A 13322-nucleotide genomic window follows, 5' to 3' on the forward strand; every position below is an offset into this window, starting at 1 on the left:
AAAGCTTTCTGCAAAATGAGAGACTGCAGTAAGTCACAGAAGTGGATTCTAGTCGGATGTTATGGCAGGACTTTGGTTTAACATAATTATATTTCATCTGTTTAAAGTGAACACAAACATAAATGTAAAATTACAGAGCAGGGTCCCTCTAGTTCCTCATATGTTCCTTCAGGGAGACTCTATACACTGAATGTTTAATCTAAATGTGGCCTTCCTGGAAACTGACCCAGCAGTGAGACTTAAAACATCTTCCTCCTCAGCGGTCATCTATTTCTACACTCATTCATGGAATGGGAGCATCTGTCATTTGAGCTGAAGACTTGTTGCACTGCAGAAGGGTTATACTTACCTGTGCTCTGGCAGGTGTGTACAGTTTGGTAGGGATTCTGCTAGTACAGGTATGACGATGGAAAACCTGATAATTACTGTTATCTTTATCCAGGTAAGTATAGCTGTAGCTCTGGGCTTCTGGATCTGAGTGTTGCTCCATCGTCGGAGCACTGAGGCTTGTCCAGAGAACAGGAATGGCTTTTTAGGAGGTGCGCTTTCACCGTCACGCTGCTGTGATACAGCGGTTTATAAGCCTTTAACTGGTGTAATTTTAGCTTTAATGAGCACTTGAGGAGAGAGGTATGTTGAAAATTGGTACTCTGTGCAATAAAACATTAAAACGAAGCTCCTGGCAGCCCTTATCTTTAAAAGTCTCCGTAGTTGCACCACTTGTAGGCTTTTCATGTGTAATTCCTTCACTGTGGTGGCTGCACATGTACAGCGTGAATTGTGGGTGGCAGTGCTCACTTCAAGTCCTGCAACTGAACATTTACACTCCCAAACATGCCCATCGTTTAGCACCTAGAAAACATGACATTACGCTGGCAAATTGAAAGATGGTTTCACTCTGTCAGGAGAGTGAGACAGAAATGATCCCAAAATTTGTGAATCCTAAAAAAGAGCACTTAAAGGAGACAGTCTGACTGTAAAATGTACACGACAAGACCTAATAAAGAAAAAAGTGCAGATAACTGATCTGTTCTATTAAATGTAATCGTTTTTATCAGTAGTTTTTGTAGTGTTTCGAATGCAGACCTCTTACTGACAATGATGCTGACATATTGGATTTAAAAATGAGGAAGGATACTTGTTAATTAATCTGTGAAAATAAAGACAATGGAATACTTACTGAAACTGTTGCTAAACATCACTGTTGGCTGAAAACCTTCCAACTCCAAAATATGACTTTTCCAGCCTCTGAGATAAACAACAATTTTCAGTGTTTTTTTTTACGCTCCCCCTGTGGATCAGATCAGCGTTTCATGAGGCGCACAGGCCAGAATATTTGTTAGACCCACAGAGGACCCTCTAATCCATCAGCTGCAACCAAAGCATGAAAATCACCAAGTGACATTTACGAGGTTTTCGCACACAATCAGTGCGAAGCATCATGTTGTAATGGTGAGCGCTTTTCATCACCCTCAACAACGAGGCAAATTCACTGATGTTGCACCATCTGGGGAAAATCACCCCAGGGCTCCCCCCTGATGACCTCTCCAGGCGGTCCAGTTAAACATCCTGTCTACAAATTAAGGGCAGAGATGGTGTCCAAGCTGAGCTGGGGATATGTTACAAGTTAGCCTCCAGAGGGGTTTGGGTCATCCAGACAGGAAATGAAAGGGAAAATGGTTGTAAAACAGGTTCCGCTCATGACTCATCAGGAGACCTAGCGCTCGGAGCGGAGCAGCCTGGGGCTCATCCCTCAGCCTCTTCTGACCTGGACTGCTTAGAAAGTGCCATCACTTTAATCCAGTCATAAACTGCAACATGTTTATGTGAGAAATGTGACAGGTTTGCATTTAATAAAGTTCAGATTGTAGCTGGGTTTGTTTGTGTGACAACTCACAGAAGAACACATGGATATTACTTTTATAACAGCAATAACATTGTTAAACGGTATTATTAAAGCATACTGTTTGACAGTATTATTGCATTAAACAGTGTAAGGCTGGAATTATGGTTCTCGGAGGATACCTTTAAATGTCCTTCAGCTTTGCTCGGAGGGCTTTGGGTAATCACAGACTGCAGAAGTTTGCAGATCGAGCTCACCTACTGCTCAAAAAAGTCAAGAAAACCACTTAGCCATTCAAATTCCTCCCAGAAGAGTGGTTCTAACATGCAAGAAAAGACATGTAAACAAGTACTTAAAATCTGTGCAAATACAAAGACAGCTACACTGAAATCTCAAAGCAAGTTTACCTCCGTACAGCCCAGTAAACTGCATTAGTAGAGCTCTTTCTGTACCGCTGCAGCAAAGTCAAAGGAATTATTCAAGACAGTGTCATAAGAGAATCTGTCAGTGACTTAAATCAGATTGTTTTATTATCAAAGACTGTTAGAGAAGTGTCAACATGTAACACAAGTATATTGTTGCAGAAAGATTGATAACGCAATCCAAGTTCATGTCAGGTTTTAGCCATGTTTGCAGTTTGGTTCTACAGACGTCACTGCATGTATCTGATGATCAATTAGTCTGACTCATCTGATGTAGCCTGTGGACATAAAGATTGGTTCAAGCAACAGGAGTAGATTTATTATATTAAAAACGCAGGCCCCACGGTCAGAACCCAATGAAAGCCAGTACACCTTTCATTACAATTCAAATCTTTTATTTTTCAAATGAACACATATGGAATTATGGGTAACACTTTATAATAACTATACACTATTAAGCATTAGTTAAGCATTGGTTCAGCATAATTTAAGCATTAGTTAATCCTTAAATCCTCATGAACTCATCATGACTTCACCATTAGTAATGCATTACAAAGCATTAGTAAAGACAGTTTTAAATGTTCAACCAACACATTATTAAGCATTAGTTAAACATTAGTAAAGTGCTTAATTCATCGTTAACTCATCATTTGTAACTAATTAGTTATTCGTGCATAATTAATCATGAATTCATGATCTGTATGGCATTTATTATGCATTACTAAGCACTTAATAAACCCGGTTAAAAATGTTTTGTTGCTCATTGATAACCTCAGTTGTTAATACTTTATAAAGGGTTAGCAACTGTGTTAGTATATGATTTACAAACACATATTCATACTCAATGAATAACTTATTAATGCGGTTACTACTCATTAGTTCAGTATATTCCGTGAGCCCATCTAAAGTGAGGACTATCTATGCTTTATAAAGCATTTATAAAGGACACAGAAGCAAAGATATACAAAGTGTCAGTTTTATTGGTCCCAAACAATACAAGCTCTTTTAAATACACACTTTAAACAAATACAATCTGTAAGATTTCAAGTAAACTTGACAAACATCTTCAAATAACAACAGTCTGTGATCGTATAAAATAGAAACATAAAATACAAGCTCTTTTAAATACACACTTTGCAATCCTTAACATTTCTCAAATGCGGAAGTCGGAGAGAGAACCATATCACGCCGGAGAGATGGCAGCTGATCGTAGAGGCAGACAGGTTGATTGTATAGATTGTAGATTGTATTTGTTTAAAGTGTGTATTTAAAAGAGCTTGTATTGTACAAAGTGCTTAGTAATGCATAATAAATGTCATACAGATCATGAATTCATGATTAATTAAGCACGTATAACTAATTAGTTACAAATGATGAGTTAACGATGAACTAAGCACTTTACTAATGTTTAACTAATGCTTCATAATGTGTTAGTTGAACATTTAAAACTGTCTTTACTAATGCTTTGTAATGTATTACTAATGGTGAATTCATGATGAGTTCATGAGGATTTAAGGATTAACTAATGCTTAAATTATGCTGAACCAATGCTTAACTAATGCTTAATAGTGTATAGTTATTATAAAGTGTTACCGAATTATGTAGTGAAGAAAAAAGACTGAAATAAATGAAAACATGTTTTATATTTTAGATTCTTCCAAATAGAATACAATGCAATGACTTTATTAATCCCCGAAGGGAAATTCAATATAAATAGCTACTTTATAATATTAATTTATATATTATAAATTAGTAGTGGTTAGCACTTTCACCTTGCAGCAAGAAGATCCCCGGTTCAAATCCCGGCCTGGGATCTTTCTGCATGGAGTTTGCATGTTCTCCCTGTGCATGCGTGGGTTTTCTCCGGGTACTCCGGCTTCCTCCCACAGTCCAAAAACATGCTGAGGTTAATTGGTTACTCTAAATTGTCCGTAGGTGTGAATGTGAGTGTGATTGTGTGTCTGTATATGTAGCCCTGTGACAGACTGGTGACCTGTCCAGGGTGTCCCCTGCCTTCACCCGAGTCAGCTGAGATAGACTCCAGCACCCCCCATGACCCTAGTGAGGATAAAGCAGTGTATAGAGAATGGATGGATATTATAAATAAATCAAATAACCACTCTTTGCTTTGATTCCTGCTTTGAACACTCTTGACGTTCTCTCTATGAGTTTCATGAAGTAGAACCTGAAACCTGAAATGGTTTTCACTTCACAGGTGTTCCTTGTCAAGGTTCATTTGTGGTATTTCTTGTGTTCTTATTGGGGTTGGGACCATCAGTTGTGGTCAGGTTGACAGGTCCACAGTTTACAGCCCCATTTAACAACTGATAGAATCCATATTATGGAAAGAACCAATAAGCTAAGAGAAACCACAGTCCATCATTACTTTAAGAACTGAGTCTGTAAAATTGCAAAACCATTGAACGTATCCCCAAGTGCAGTCCAAAAAACCATCAAGTGCTACAATGAAACTGATTCATTCAGTAAAAATCTGAGATCTTTAATTTGTGCGATGCAGAAAAGGACAACGGATGGTCTCTACATGCATGGTTCCACCGTGAAGCATGGAGGAGGAGGTATGATGGTCTCTACATGCATGGTTCCACCGTGAAGCATGGAGGAGGTGTGATGGTCTCTACATGCATGGTTCCACCGTGAAGCATGGAGGAGGTGTGATGGTCAATACATGCATGGTTCCACCGTGAAGCATGGAGGAGGTGTGATGGTCAATACATGCATGGTTCCACTATGAAGCATGGAGGAGGTGTGATGGTCTCTACATGCATGGTTCCACCGTGAAGCATGGAGGAGGTGTGATGGTCAATACATGCATGGTTCCACTATGAAGCATGGAGGAGGTGTGATGATCTCTACATGCATGGTTCCCACCGTGAAGCATGGAGGAGGAGGTATGATGGTCTCTACACGCATGGTTCCACCATGAAGCATGGAGGAGGTATGATGATCTCCACATGCATGGTTCCCACAATGAAGCATGGAGGAGGAGGTATGATGGTCTCTACATGCATGGTTCCCACAATGAAGCATGGAGGAGGTGTGATTGTCTCTACACGCATGGTTCCACCATGAAGCATGGAGGAGGTGTGATTGTCTCTACATGCATGGTTCCACCATGAAGCATGGAGGAGGTGTGATGGTTTCTACATGCATGGTTCCACCATGAAGCATGGAGGAGGTGTGATGATCTCTACATGCATGGTTCCACCGTGAAGCATGGAGGAGGTGTGATGGTCAATACATGCATGGTTCCACTATGAAGCATGGAGGAGGTGTGATGGTCTCTACATGCATGGTTCCACCATGAAGCATGGAGGAGGTGTGATGATCTCTACATGCATGGTTCCCACCGTGAAGCATGGAGGAGGAGGTATGATGGTCTCTACACGCATGGTTCCACCATGAAGCATGGAGGAGGTATGATGATCTCCACATGCATGGTTCCCACAATGAAGCATGGAGGAGGAGGTATGATGGTCTCTACATGCATGGTTCCCACAATGAAGCATGGAGGAGGTATGATGGTCTCTACACGCATGGTTCCACCATGAAGCATGGAGGAGGTGTGATTGTCTCTACATGCATGGTTCCACCATGAAGCATGGAGGAGGTGTGATGGTTTCGACATGCATGGTTCCACCATGAAGCATGGAGGAGGTGTGATGATCTCTACATGCATGGTTCCCACCGTGAAGCATGGAGGAGGAGGTATGATGGTCTCTACACGCATGGTTCCACCATGAAGCATGGAGGAGGTATGATGATCTCTACATGCATGGTTCCACCATGAAGCATGGAGGAGGTATGATGGTCTCTACATGCATGGTTTCCACTGTGAAGCATGGAGGAGGTGTGATGGTCTCTACATGCATGGTTCCACCATGAAGCATGGAGGAGGTGTGATGGTCTCTACATGCATGGTTCCACCATGAAGCATGGAGGAGGTATGATGGTCTCTACATGCATGGTTCCACCATGAAGCATGGAGGAGGTGTGATTGTCTCTACATGCATGGTTCCACCATGAAGCATGGAGGAGGTGTGATTGTCTCTACATGCATGGTTCCACCATGAAGCATGGAGGAGGTGTGATTGTCTCTACATGCATGGTTTCCACTGTGAAGCATGGAGGAGGTGTGATGGTCTCTACATGCATGGTTCCCACTGTGAAGCATGGAGCAGGTGTGATGGTCTCTACATGCATGGTTCCCACCATAAAGCATGGAGGAGGAGGTATGATGGTCTCTACATGCATGGTTCCCACCATGAAGCATGGAGGAGGAGGTGTGATGGTGTAGGGATACTTTGCTGGTGACACTGCTGGGATTTATTCCAAACTGAAGGAACCCTGAACCAGCATGGCTTCCACAGTTGGACCATCATTTCTTCTCCAACAGGACAATGACCCCAAACACACCTCCAGGCTGTGGAAGGACTATCTGACCAAGAAGGAGATGATGGAGATGACCTGGCCTCCACAGTCACCTGACTGAACCCAATCCAGATGTTTGGGATGAGATGGAGCACAGAGTGAAGGTAGAAGGATCAACAAGTTCTCAGCATCTCTGGAATGCCTTCAAGACCGTTGGAGAACCAGTTCAGGTTCTACCTCATGAAGCTCATCCAGAGAAGGCCAAGAGTGTGAAAAGCAGGTATCAAAGCAAAGGGTGGCTATTTTGAAAAATCTAAAATCTAAAACATGTTTTGACTTGTTTTGTTCACTACATATTTCCAAATATGTTCATTCATAGTTTCGATGCCTTCAGTGAGAATCTACAGTGTAAATATAGGCTGTATTGGCTGAACGAGATTGTGTTGGTTCGTTCCACTCAAGTGGATCTACATGAACTCTGCTTTATAAGATATATCTATTGCTAATTAGTACCCAAAAAAGTTTCTATTCACCGTTTCCAGTCATTTTTAATAATTAGCGTTTTTGAGTCGGTCTTTTTTTTACTGTGGTGTAGTGATATTTAGACGGGCGGACTAGGATTTGCAGTGTGTGCAGTGGTTTTTGGTCACGTGGACCAATAGGAGCTGAGTTCGGTTGCCGTGGTTTCAGATAAACACACACCATGGCGTCGACTGTATCTAGTACAGATACCAGCGAAGATGACGAAAAGAAAAGACAAGGAAACCGCCTTCAAAAGTTACTACAAAAGGATCGAAACGATGCTATATGCATCTCACAGATGTCCAGGGCGAAGACGTGCAGGACTTTACACGGAAACGGTGGGAAACTTACACAACCTGCGTTTAGGCTGTATTGGGACCATGGAAAAAGTGCCTAGAAAGTGAATTTCGCTCCACTACACTGGATCTATGTGTTCGATGCATTTTTTCATAGGCAATACCCTTCTAGACTCTGGGTTAACAGTTCTACTCAGAATATTTGTCCGAACTTTGTCACCAGCCAGAAATGTATCTTTATGAGAATACCCAAAAAACAAAATCTGGTGCTGCTGTTTTTGCTTGTTTTAAGTGCTTTGCTAATTCTGGCAACACAAAATCTTTATGAAATGTCAGAAACACATCTACCAAACATTTGAATCGGTGCCTCAGTGTACACATAGGTGAATTCAGAGTGAGAAATGTAGGTAACTTCTGGAAGGAAATGCTTCAACTTAAGTGATTTGCACCCAGCACAATGAAATATATAGTACATTTAGCTAAAAGCTTATGTGTCATATATTAAAAATATCACAACCTACTGTGTAATGAAAGATATAAAATAAAAAATGCACACCATGGCCATAAATGGCTGAAAATCAACCGAATTGCTACCACGCCCTCCTAAATCGGAATAATGGCAAAAATTGAATAAGACAAAAAAATAAATGCACAAAAGGTCAGAGTCATTCACAAGTATGGTAGAAAACATTTATTCAGTGTCTCTGAATATGAAAATATAGATCAATACACATACAAATATAGAAAAAAAGAAAGAAAGAAAAAGAAAAACTGTACATGGTGACATGGTGCGTATATTACTCATCAATATCACTTTCATCAAAGTCATTGTCCCATACAACTCTGTCCTCTGTTTCTTTTGAAACATTCTCGCATGCTTGGCACCGACATAAATCTGTACAAGACAGTCTTGCAGACATACAAGAACATCTTTCAGTTTCACATTTGGTTGTCTTGCAACTACAGTGGACTACCTGCAAAACACTATCAGGGGCAGGATTTTTAGTCATCCAGATGTTGTGTTAGCCATGTGTTCCCTGTCACTTTCAGTTTGGCTTTCAGCTTGGCTTACCTCAGTGGACTCAGTAGATGTACCTGACTGTGGAGGTATCTTTTGTAATACACCCTGTGCATGATAGCATGTGCTAGTTCCGGTTGAAAAACTCCGGGTGCTACAGTTACTTCTGGTCCTGCTTACAGCGCTGTCAAAATGGAAGAAGCCAGCAGTACACTTTACTTTTCCAGATGCCTAGGCAACTTGCCTAAAATATCTGTTGATGATGTTTATCGTCTCGTTGAAGATTTTTCGTCAGCTCTTCAAAGCAAACAGGAAAAGGGATTCAACTTTTATCTATCCCAGTACATATATAACTTTGAAGGTAAGTGGCATCGCATCCTACATAACTAGCGCTAGCTTAACTGTAGGGCTTGCCAAACATGTACCCTATCATTTTATTTTCTAGTATTTATACATTACTATTTTTTGCTTAGTTACCTACTAGAATCCACTTTACACTTTAGTCTTTGGTACTTAGCCGAGTTCAGCAAGACATTTTATATTTGTAGTTTTGTTTGAACAAAATGACAAATCAATGCTTGGATTTCCTCTATATCTGATTAGGTGTCAAAACAGAATAACACATGATTGAAGAGTGCACGGATTGTTGTTATAGTTGATCAGATATTTGCTGTTTGATCAGTGACTATGCACTAATATTCCCGATCCTCAGCTCAGTGTGAAACATTTTTTTCGTCTAATTTTGGCAATCCACTGAGCCCGCAAATGCCGGTCTTTTGGAAAACGGTGAAGGCTTATAGAACCGTTATAAACACCAGAAGCCGAACATAATGGTACACTACAGTACCTCCCATATCGACCTTGAACACGCTGAAATCTGATTTTTTGTTTTGCCGAGAAAACAGTGTTTTTCTTTTTTGATTCCATTTTATCCATGCTGCCAAATAGCCTCTGGAAGGACCTGTAAGCCCTCCCGGTCAGAACCCAGAAGTTAGCATTTTGACGTGCACAAGGTCTATAGTCTATCAGCTGACAGTGTCTCAACAAAAACAAGTTCACTGATGTTTCTCTTGGCAGGGCAGTGGAAAGTGAGCTGTGGGAAGTCACACGTCAGCCGCCTCTTCAGTAGATCCTGCCTGAAACACAAAAATATGGGGAAAGATGAGTATGTGTGTGCACATGCACGTGTGTGTTTACATAAACATACGCGCATACCCTTTTTGGTGAGAATAAGTCAATAACAATTAACCTTGCAGTATTTACTTTTTTGTTTACAAGAACCGTGAGAGAGACACATGATATTTGGGTTACCTGTATTCTGAAGCATCAAGACCCTCTTGATTCTTCACTATGTCCACAAATGTCTTTCGTAGCTTGTCCATTCGCAGCACTTCCTGGTCAACTATAATCCTTTGATGGATGACAGTCTCACAGAAGAAATTGTAGCTGTCAGTGAAGGTTGTTTCAGTTCTGAAACACACACACACACACACACACACACACACACACACACACACACACACACACACACACACACACACAAACCATGTGTAAACTGTTGCAGCCATGTCATATTTACAGAATCATCCAATCAAGATTATCTAAGCCTGTCTATTCCGCCAATTTTTCCTGAATAAAATGATCAAATAGGTTTTTGGAGCTACAGTTAAACAAACTAAAGACTATGTTGTTTGTCAATGCCTCATTTTGAAATGTACAATCTGTAATAAAATGTTAATGCATTGTAATAACTCACGCTTCATCTGGGGCTGCAGTACTTGTTTCCATAGGCCTTGACAAAAACTTTGTGTACTGTGTGTAACAGGTCCTGTGGTACCAAACCTCCAGGGACACAGTCTTTTTCTTTAATGTGCAAAAGCGCGCTGGTGTCCTCCTTCAGCTCAGCAGCCTACTGCAACCGACCTTTAATGAAATACATAGACAAAATCAGTACACCCAAATGCTAAGTGTGTGTGTGTGTGTGTGTGTGTGTGTGTGTGTGTGTGTGTGTGTGTGTGTGTGTGTGTGTGTGTGTGTGTGTGTGTGTGTAAATATCACTACGTCACAGTAAAAAAAAGACCGACACAAAAACGCTAATTATTAAAAATGACTGGAAATGGTGAGTAGAAACTTTTTTGGCTACTAATTAGCAATAGATATATCTTATAAAGCAGAGTTCATGTAGATCCACTTGAGTGGAACGAAATTCACATTCTAGGCACTTCTTCCATGGTCCAAATACAGAATAATAGTCATGAAAATAAAGAAAAACCATTAAATGAGAAGGTGTGTCCAAACTTCTGACTAATGCATTTGTTTTTGATTGTTCATAAGAGAAAATCTTCTACTTTTCACCTTTGAAATAATGCAGTTATTGGGGGGTGATGTGGTTTTGAATCATTTGACATTCAGGTGTAACTTCTTCTGCATACTGTATTATCTACAACAGGACTGTGAGCATCTCAGCATACAAGCACTTGCAGATGTGTGTCCATCGAAAATTGGATTTTGTCAGTTAAAGCCAATGTTCTGGTGGATTAAAACATATTTCATTTTGACACACATTAACTTTGATCTGAAGAAAATCCTCAGTGTGTGTGTGTGTGTGTAACCCACAGGCCAATAATATGTCCCTAGTTAGCATCAGCCATTGGACCGTACACAGAGCACTGTATGCCACTTCAACTGAAGGAACGAAGCAGGTGTTTATGAAGATGGCCAGAAACTGTAAAAACAAACAAAATCCACTGACACATAACTGAATTAGAAGTCCAATTCAATTATAGGTCCACTGGAGTTTAGTTTTATGTATTTTGGACACAAAACAGGTGGATCCAAACCGACTAGAGGAGACGTGTGTTCAGAGATGCTCTTTTGGTGCTATTTGCTGGCGAATGTGTCGGCGCTGGGCTCAGTAAGCTTCTTCTTTTTTTCAGGAAAACCTCCAGCTGGCCCTCTGAGTGGAATTACACCCCAGGATCCAAGCGGAGCAGGCTCACAGAAAAGAAAACAGCTGTCAGACAATGAATTACTGTGCTTTCCTGAGGAATGGATGAGGAAGCTGGGAGTGTGTCAAAAATCACACACACTCTCTCACGTGCACATGCAATCCACACAAACATCATATGTGGACTTGTTCACACCCAGAAGCTCAGGAGACACAAAGAAAAACGACAGCAAACAAAGGAAATGACAAGTTGAACCACTTTTCTGTTTTTAACCTTTAAACCGTGTAATATGTGATGCTTGAAGCTCTACTGAGCAACACAAACTCCAAAGACTTCCCTGCTGTGTAGAAACACTGACATGTTCAGTGCTACAGCAAGAACCTAAAGCTGAGGGGAAAAAACTTCAGACTTTCCAAAAATGCTGTTCTTTTTCTGGTCATGGCTCTGAAAGGCTCCCTTTGGCAGCAGTGTGACTTTGCAATGCAAACAGAACACATCCTCAGACTGACCCCTGTGAACCCAGCAGCCGGCTCCTCACAGCGACCCCATGGCTGCAGGTTTCTCTGCTAGATCAGTCCCACACAAGCCTCACTGAAAAACAAGAACAAGCTTTTACAGGAGCTCAGGTGAAAGGATCAAAGCTTATACATGGTATTAGAGTTAAAGGAATTATAGTACTGAAGACTCTCAGCAAACATCCTGAATTCTTCTGTGACATTTTGTGTATTATGTGTTTTTAAGCATTTTTAGTGGAAAACCTGTGATTCCTCAGCATTTTTCTTTTTTGGGGAAAAAATGGGAGTTGTGACCAAATAGTTCAAAGACTGTGTTTATAAGAAATGAAAACATTCCTGATTTTAAATTACCGTCCTCTTTGAAGTAGTTTTCTTCTAATACACTGCTCCCAGTGCTCCTGCCACATTTGGAACATTTTCTTTTGTTTTTTTTAAAGTTTATTTTTCTTATTTTTTACCAGAAACATGGTTAAACATACATAACACAAACAACAAGGCCAGGGAGTCGCAACTTGCACAGGAACAAAATAATATAAATACATACACTCACCATCATCTGTCTGGGCTCACTCAGAAAGGTCCTCATTCTTGAAAGAAAAACAGGTCATTTTTAATGAAGATAACGTTAAATGAATGATAAATCCAGTGTAGACATAGTTAATGTGCTAAATGACTATTGTAGCTGTAAACAGCTGATTTTTAATGGAATATCTCCATAGGGGTACAGAGGAACACTTCCAGCAACCATCACACTGTCACACTGTCACGGCTCCCTTCTCACCCCCGTTCTTCCCACCTGACCTCCCCAATACCCTTTTCCCATCTGGTTCTTCCTCCCTCTCCTGTTCCTCTGCCCTGTCTGTCTTGCCTGTCTCCCATCCACTCCTCTGCCCTGTCTCTCCCCCTACAGCTCGGTGCCTGAGTGGAGTCTAGCTTCTCAGCTGACTCCACTCAGGCAATCAACCACCTCCACGGCTCCCGGACAGCTGAGAGACATCACGCTGATTAATCACCCCTGCAATAAGAACCGGCTCATCCTTCCACTCCCTGCCAGATTGTTGAACCAAGACACCTCATTCAGCTGTCCGGGATCCCCGCCATTCTCCGGCTCTCCCCAGATCACTCTTCACCGGTTTTTCCCTGCCTGGACCCCCGTTCCTGCCTGGACCCCCATCCCTGCCTGGACCCCTTCTGTCCCTGCCTCGACCCCCCGTTTCTGGCCAAAACCCCCACTACACCAGCCGCTCCTGCATCCTGGATTTCCCCCACCGTGCCGTTATTCATCCCCTCAATAAATCACTCTAAATCTCCTCTGGTCTTGGTAGTGTGGCTCTCTGCTCGGGTCCAGCCCTCCCTAGTTCGTGACACA

At 41.4% G+C, this 13322-nt stretch overlaps 1 long non-coding RNA gene across 2 annotated transcripts; it reads left to right on the top strand.

Moving 5' to 3' along the window:
- Positions 1–4888: 4888 nt before the first annotated feature.
- LOC127536409 (uncharacterized) lies at positions 4889–6222 on the top strand. Of its 2 annotated transcripts, none has more exons than XR_007945407.1 (3): positions 4889–4935; positions 5027–5076; positions 6131–6222. It is a non-coding gene; the product is annotated as an uncharacterized LOC127536409 (long non-coding RNA). The 2 variants fall into 2 exon arrangements; XR_007945408.1 differs by lacking the exon at positions 6131–6222 and adding an exon at positions 5553–5611.
- The last annotated feature ends 7100 nt before the right edge of the window (positions 6223–13322 follow it).

The sequence above is a fragment of the Acanthochromis polyacanthus genome, chromosome 12, assembly GCF_021347895.1.
Source record: "Acanthochromis polyacanthus isolate Apoly-LR-REF ecotype Palm Island chromosome 12, KAUST_Apoly_ChrSc, whole genome shotgun sequence".
Taxonomy (NCBI): Eukaryota; Metazoa; Chordata; class Actinopteri; family Pomacentridae; genus Acanthochromis; species Acanthochromis polyacanthus.